This window comes from Nematolebias whitei, chromosome 15, assembly GCF_014905685.2.
Source record: "Nematolebias whitei isolate Nwh7 chromosome 15, NemWhi1, whole genome shotgun sequence".
Lineage (NCBI taxonomy): Eukaryota > Metazoa > Chordata > Actinopteri > Cyprinodontiformes > Rivulidae > Nematolebias > Nematolebias whitei.
The window spans coordinates 5,245,551-5,253,578 of record NC_056512.1 but is presented as its reverse complement, the minus strand read 5'-3'; positions in this window follow the sequence as shown (position 1 = coordinate 5,253,578).

Genomic DNA, 8,028 nt, shown 5'->3' with positions numbered 1-8,028 from the left:
ATCTTTAAACTCTCCTTTCTGCTAGAAAGTTAATCCAGATGTTTTCATTAATGTCTGTGGTGAAGCAACGGAAAACCATGGCCGTATGGTTTCCTGGTTGTAAAGCTGATTATGTTGTTGTTTTCATATTCTGCCAAATTAATGTAAATGTGTGATGTGTTAAACTTGATTCTGTTAATAAATGACCCACTCGCTTGGTGAGTCAAAGATAATTAACGTCTCACGTCCACATTTCATTAAATTCAATGCACGTTTTATCCAGTCCAGAAAGATGAGTGAACCCGTTTAATGTATGAATATATCTCAGGATATGTCATACTACACCTGACTACATGAAATTTGGTAAAACTACCTAAGTCCCAGACTTCTCACATTTCCCTTTGAACTAAATTATCAATAGCGTCTAATATGATGGGCAGTCGACACTCCATCACGGAAGACGCGCCCCGCGGCTGCTAATCCCCGATTAGTTTACCGTATCGTGGTCAAGACAGCTGAGACATCGCCCTCGATATAAAAGATTTATTTGACAAACAGGGGTTACAGATATTCAGAGACAAACAATTACATTTGTAAAATATATGCATATATTTGGAGCATTAAAGAACGAACCGTCTCGGTCTGGTCTTCCCCGGAAAATGCTCGATGAGCGTGTGTCATTTCCGGCTTTTATAAAAGCTTGAAAAAGCTAGCTCCTCTGATTGGTTTAGCCCTTCAGTTGCCATGGTTACTGGTGTAGCCCGCCCCCTGAAGGACGTTAGTTTAAAAAGTTTATGGCACACTGAAATCGTTCTTTGTTTTAGCTCTGTTTGTTTAACGTGATTATACCTTAGTGATACCAAATGATTTGAGTTAAAGTTGTTTATTTCTAGGAATAATTAATAACTATTAATTATTATCTAACTCATGTTTGCGTGTTCTTACTTGATCCTTTTTATACTTCTGTTTTAGTTTAGTTGCTTTAGTTGGATTTTACTTAGTCAAACTATATTAAGTCTAAATTAAAGAGACGTGTTCTAGCTTTATTTATGTTAATCAGTCTGCTATCTGGCATGATTTGATTGCTTGTAATATATCAAATGTGAACTTGTAAAATTATCATTAGCTAATATAAGATTATATGTAAAGGTAAAATAGTTAGAATTAGTACACATTTTCTATAAATATAGTGCAACCCTGGAAGAAAGACCCACACACACTTTGTATAACATGACATTTGAATGCTTGATAGGAAATATAAAAAGGTATAAAAATATGAAATCCAACACCACCTTCACACAAAAACTCCTGTCAGAGAGGTATGAGCGGAACCAGTCTAATGCAGCACCTGTAATCCCAACCCAGTGTTCAAGCCGAGAGATGAGGATACTAACCTGGATAAATAAAGGCTAAATGAAAAAAAAAAATACTGTGGTCAACAGTATTGAAAGCGGCAGTAAGATCGAGGAGTACAAGAGCCACAAAATGACCAGAATCATTTGCTGTTAAAATGTCATTACAAACCCTAACCAAAGCTGTTTCGGTGCTGTGGAGCTGCTTGAAACCAGACTGAAAGACCTCAAAGATTTTGTTCTCAGTTAAAAACTCATTTAACTGAGTAAAAACTACTTTTTCCAGGATTTTGGACAGAAAGGGGAGTTTTGAGATTGGTCTGTAATTTGAGCAGGCTGAAGGGTCAAGATCAGGTTTCTTAATTAACGGTGTGACTACTGCATGTTTGAACGCCTCTGGGACCACGCTTGTAGCAATACTACTGTTTAGTATAGTTAGAACAGCAGGCCCAATCGCTGGTAGAACCTGTTTGAACAATGCTGCTGGGATGGGGTCCAATGGTGATCCTGATGGTTTCATGTGACCAGCAACTTTGTTTAACAATGGGAGTGTGATTGGTTTGAATTGCCTGAAAGTAGCAGAACACGAAACAAAAGCTGATGGGTCGACTAAGGAGCGGGGGATGGAGGCCCTGATCAACTCCACTTTGTTAACAAAGAATTTAGTGAAGTCATTGCAGGTGTCAACAGAGGCCTCCATACATGAATACGAAGGGACATTTAGAATGGAATTTACTGTTGTGAATAGGGCGCGGAGGTTGTGTCTATTTGAGTTGATGAGTTGGGAGAAATATTTGTTTTTTTCAGATTTGACAGTGTTCTGGTAATTTTTTTAACAGGTTTTGAGCAAAATGAAAGAAACCTGGAAGTGGTCCTTTTTCCACCTGCGCTCAGCTCTCCTGCACAGGCGTCTCGCTGCCTTGGTGGTCTCATTCATCCATGGGTACTGGGCTCTCCTTGGTTTCCTGACTTTTAGTGGGGCCACCAGATCCAAGATCTTAGTGCAAGTCACATTGTGGTTACTAAGCAGCTCCTGAGCACCGACACAGGCAGAGGTTTCAGGTGTTGTAGCAGCAGCGGTAATAAAGGCAGAGGAAAAACGAGCAGCAGTTGAAGGGTTAAATATACAACAGGTCCTGGGTGGAGCGGGAGATTTAGAGACACGAGCAAGAGGTATTACAAATGAGATTGGTTTGTGATCAGACATGACAGCATCCCCAATTTCCAGATTTAGCACAGAGACACCACAAGACAGAACAATATCAAGAGTGTGACCCTGATGGTGTGTGGGGCCGACAACATTTTGCACCAGGTTTAAAGAGTGGATCAGATTTAGAAAGTCCTGAACCAAAGGCTTTTCAGGGCAACAGACGTGCACATTGAAGTCCCCTAGAATCAGCACACAGTCGTATTTTAACAGTATTGTAGTGAGAAAGACAGACAGTTCACTGATGAAGCCTGTGGAGGTTTTGGGCGGTCGATAAAGCACCGCAATCAACATGGGGTTGGAGCGGCCCAGTTCAAAATGCGGCAGTTCAAAGGTCTGAAAAGATGGTGTCTGTAACAGTCTGCATTTCCAGATTTTCTTAAAAACAGCCAACACTCCTCCACCTCTTCCAGATGACCTCGGGCAATTAAGAAAAGTACTATCAGCAGGCACCAGTTCAGAAAACACACTTGACTCACCCTGAGGAAGCCAAGTCTCTGTCAGAAACATGAAGTCCAGATTATTTGTGCAGAAAATGTCGTTCATGATGAAGGTTTTGTTTGTTAAAGACCTCACATTGAGGAGAGCAAACCTTGTTGGGTCAGCAGCTGAGGGAGAAGTTGTTGAGGGGGGGGGGGGGTGCAGATCAGCGGTTTCAGTTTGTTGTTTACGTCGGGTCCTCGCCTCCTCCGGCCGGAGAAAGTGCAGCCGGGACGAACAGCCGGAATCCAGGAGCCGCCGCACACAGCAGGGTCGTTGGTCGATGGGGCAGCAGATGGTGCAGCTGTTGGACCCGGGTTGGTTTCGGTTTGCTGGATACGGTTGGAAACACCGCAGCTGGGCGCGTGCTCGCTGCACGCGCGCTCGCTGCACGCGCGCTCGCTGCACGCGCGCTCGCTGCACGCGCGCTCGCTGCACGCCTCCGACCCGATGTTCTGCAGCAGGCAGGACTCCGCGAGGCATCCAGGTGGAGAAACCTCAGTCCGGTGGACAGCTGTAGCCGAGGAACGAGCGAGGCTAGCTTTGAGCCTCACGAGGCGGCCAGCACGTCTCCCACGGCGACGAGAGCGATGTTTTCGTGCAGGCACGAATGCCGCGCGCTGGAGATACCCAGGTACGTTCCCAAGCAGCGGAGGTGGAGGCCCAGAACCCCGATCAAAATGTTCATAGGAGGCGAGATAAGTGGTGGAAAATTGTAGATTGAGCAGTTGCTGGCGATCATACACCAGTAGTGAGCTGATCTTATTGAAGAAAAATGATAAAAAATAGCAAAAAAAGAAACAGAGTGGACAGAGGTGAACGGCAAGCCACCAGCTCGGGCGCCATCTTGGAATCCTTAGGGTTCAGGTCCATCTAATAAAATAGATCATCATAAAATCATAAAATCATAAAATTGTTATAAGTACACCTCTGCCTAACATTGTGTCATTATTAACATTAAAGAAAAAAAAGAATATAGATCAACTTACAAGGAAGAATAACTTTATTAACATTGATTTTTTTTAGTCTGTAACAGAAACAAGCTCAAGTGCATTAATTTGCCTGAAAAAAAAAAATCATTTTCTTAAACTATAAACATTTATGACCATTTGATACTGAAAAATAAAATTCAGTATAATCAATAAATAATAAATTCAAATTGATCAGCAACATTTTAAGTCAGGAGTGTTATATAAAACACTTTGACATACAAAACAAAAATTAATAAAACAATTTATGCTGATTTTTTTCAAATCAAAATGAGGAAGTCAGGATCAATGAGCACACTCATCGATAAAAAAAAATTGTCAACATGAAAGAGGAAAGAGGAGCAGGTAACCCTCTTGCTTTGAGTTACTCTTTGTCACCTGCTTACTGTGGGTGACAATTGTCCAGATCATCAAAGCACAGCAGCTTAACTGAGGAGGTGAATTTATTTTGTTAGCAAAGAATCGAGTCTTAACATTTATTAAACATTACTTCTGTAAATTGTGCTTTGACAAACTTATCAATAAAACTAAAACATTTAGTCAACACAAAAGAGGAAAGAGGGGTCAGGTGTCGCTCTCGTTTGAGTTTACTCTTTGTTGCATGCGCGCTGTGAGTGACGTCCAGAGCGTGTGGACATAAAAACAGCAGCGGAGGACAAAGGAGGTGATGGTCGGCGTTTATTTATCGTGTCAGCAGCAGAGGAGAGACACGGGTCATTCATGGCTCCCAAAACGACAAGGCAGCCATATTTGTTCATAACTTTATTATTAGGAATGTAAGCGACAAAATGAGAATGGTGGAAAAAAAAAACAACAACAACTACTCCCTGCGGCAAAAAAGCATGTTTTCTAGGGTCACATGCGCCCCCCCTCCCCCCCCAGCATTGCCCCGCCCCACTATTTGAGAAGGACTGCATTAGCGGATCAAGGACAACGCCATACCATCCAGAAGGAAATGGCCAAGTGGAACGTTTCAATCGGACACTTCTGCAAATGTTGAAAACATTGACTGAATGAGGAAAAGCAAATTGGAAGGAATCTCTGAATAAACTTGTGCATATAGTTGCACAAGAAATAATGTGACTGGATTCTCACCCTTCTATCTTTTGTTTGGGAGACCTCCAACACTCCCCATTGACATTCTTTTCAGTTTAACATCGGCGTCAGGAACACCAAATCACCAACTGTATATGGACAAATGGAAAAGGGGACTGCAGGAGGCTTATGAAATTGCCCAGAAAAATGTAGCAAAGTCTGCAGAAAGAGGGAAGAAAAACTATGACAACAACAATCGCTGTTCTATATTAGACGAGGGTGTTTTGGTCAGAAATTTAACTCCTAGGGGTGGAACTGGAAAACTTCGTAATTACTGGGAAAAGGACATCTATAAAGTTGTTTGCCATGTCAATAATGACCTCCCAGTTTATGAAGTGGTGCCAGAACAAGGGAAGGGGAGGAATAGGATATTGCATCGCAATCTTTTGCTCCCATGTAACTACCTACCACTAGAAGCCCCCTCAAAGTTATCCACCCAAAGAGAAGAAGCAAAGGAAACACGGAAGAAAATAGACATGAAACAGCACAGTCTGAAAGTGATAGTGATGACTGGTACTGATACTCACCAGGCCAGACCCAGCAAACTATGCAGCCACAAACTAGTAAGTCTACCGTTCCTGCTATTAGAGTCCTGAATGACTCTGCAGGAGTAGAACTGAAGGAATCTCAGGTTGAGCTGGCACAAGAGCTGCACACTGATGAGATCCACATTGAACCCAGTTCACTGGACAGGAGAGAAATTCTCACAGAGGAAGAGAAAAAAAGCAGAAGAGCAAATAACTGTGATGAACCATGGGAGAGGGGCTGGAGAATACAATCCACCACGACCGAAGAGAATGAGACGGACACCAAAATTCCTCGCATATCACGAGTTGGACAGTCCCACTTGTAACAGCATGAGGTCAGTGGGGCAACAAAAAGCAAGTGGATTTTGGACATTGTGCCGCCCACAGTCTGTGTGGTGTTAATTGCATTCATGCCATTGCAAAACAGTGACTGTCTGTGGAATAGTATAGATTTATTCACTTATCACAAAAAGACTGTTTTTGAATAAGTGATGTAACTAGTAAAAATACTGTTTGGATTTATGAGTTAAACATGCAGTTAAGTGTGAATCATTTATTACAGCATTAATTGAAAAAAAGTCATTAGTGTGATGTGTATGATATAAAATGTTATGGCAATCTATATAATGTCCAACTGTTCCTTTAGATCAAGGAATAGGGTGTCGGGACGACACTTGTTGTGATGGGGTGTGTGTTATGGGCCAAATGAAAATAGCCATTTGTTAAGATGATTTTAAACTAAAGCAGTTAAATATGTGAAAACAACGATACATAGGGACAACTCTAAGATTATTGTGAAAAGATTTAGCGATTATGTCACTTCCTGGGTGGGGAAACTATAAAGGGGACGTGGGCTCCACTCAGTGGTAAAATAAAGCAACTTGGGAGCTGAGTGGATATCTGGCTCTTCTGTCCCCTTTCAGGGGGCGTAACACAGACGCTGCACCAATCCATCTGTCAATCTCACGCTCCATTCTTCCCTCACAAACAAAACCCCGAGATACTTGAACTCCTCCACTTCAGGCAGAACCTCACCCTCAACCCGAAGAAAACAATCCACTCTTTTTCGAATGAGGATCATGGCCTTGGATTTGGAGGTGCTGATTCTCATTCCAGTCCCTTCACACTCTGCTGCAAACTGATCAAGTGAGAGCTGAGATGATGGCACGATGATGCCAACAGGACCACATCATCTGTATGAGCAGAGATAGAATCCTGAGGCCACCAAACCGGACTACTTCTGCCCCCTGGCTGCACCGATAAATTCTGTCCATAAAAGTTATGAACAGAATCAGTGACAACGAGCAGCCCTGACAGTCCAACTCCCACCCTGAAGGGGTCCGACTTACTACCGGCAATGCGAACCAAAATCTCACACGGCTTGTATAGGGACTGAACAGCCCAAAGCAATGGGCCCCCAGTACAATACTCATGAGCATCCCCCACAGTGTGCCCCAAGAATCACTGTTGAATGCCTTCTCCAAGTCCACCAAACACACGTAGACTGGATGGGCAAACTCCCATGATCCCTCGAGAACCCTAGTGAAAGTAAAGAGCTGGCCCAGTGTTCTATGGCCAGGACAGAACTACTCCTTGAATCTCTACCTTATCGTGGTGGAGGAGCTTGTGTGCAAGAATGATTCTAGGAGCCTGGTACGGCCTCCCAAGGCAGCTTGGTCCTAGGTAATAGGCCAAACAGAGTGATTCCGAAGACTCATTATGGGGTGTTGTGTGTTAAATTTAGAGGGTAAAAATTATTTATTTTATTTTGGAATAAAGCTGTAACAAAGTGAAGTGAATACACTCCAAATGCACTGTACAAGAAAAAACATCCTTTCAAATACAGATTTACTGTTTTTTATGTCCTGTGTGTTTGAGTATTTATCAGAACAGGAAGCTAACTACTGTTTTCAACGGGAACAGGAAGGTTGAATCAGTTGTTATTGTTAGAGGTAAGAAAAGTTAATTTGATAAAGAGAAATGTGAACTGTGCTGCTAATCTCAAACAATTATTTACAATTATTTACATTACACATTTACTGGATAAGAATCATGTCTAGTAGTGAAAATGTTGTTCTACCCATTAAAAATCACCCTGAGTTGGTTATTGTTTTGTATGCTTCTTTATGCTGTCTGACTCTCTCTGTCTGTCTCTCTGTGTGTCTGTCTGTCTCTCTCTTCCTGTCTCACTCTCTCTCTCTGTCTGTCTGTCTGTCTGTCTGTCTCTGTTTCTTCCTGTCTCACTCTCTCTGTCTCTGTCTGTCTGTCTTTCTTCCTCTCTGTCTGTCTGTTTCTCTCTCTGTCTGTCTCTCTGTGTCTGTCTCTCTCTCTGTGTATGTCTGTCTGTCTCTCTCTGTCTGTCTGTATCTCTCTGTCTCTCTGTTTGTCGGTCTGTCTGT